The sequence below is a fragment of the Eimeria mitis genome, genomic scaffold (assembly GCF_000499745.2).
Source record: "Eimeria mitis Houghton genomic scaffold, Emh_scaff4124, whole genome shotgun sequence".
Taxonomy (NCBI): Eukaryota; Apicomplexa; class Conoidasida; order Eucoccidiorida; family Eimeriidae; genus Eimeria; species Eimeria mitis.
The window spans coordinates 1-411 of NW_013572454.1; positions in this window are offsets into that span (position 1 = coordinate 1).

Genomic DNA, 411 nt, shown 5'->3' on the forward strand with positions numbered 1-411 from the left:
GTTTCAGGTGTATAGACACCTCACGGTGGCGGCTGGCGGCCGCGTGGAAACCACTGGTTTCACTCCTCAATAACTACGAATTTTGAATCTGTTTTTTCTGAATATATAACAATTCTTCGTGACTTTTCACTATATTACAAAAAGACTTTTCACTATATTACAACAAAGAAATGCATCGTAAATATATTTTATGATGAATACAGCAGCGTACCACTGTATAAGGCGGTGGTGAACGAGCACCTACCACCGGTTGGAATCTATAGAATGTATTTTCAATATCTTTTTTCGTTTGTTTCAGCATTTAAAAATTTAAAATTCAACAAACAGATCACCGAAATTACAGTGAAGTTTCAGCCGCCGGCGGATGCACAGCCGACGCTTTCTACTGGCGTTACCGGTGGTTATTGAATT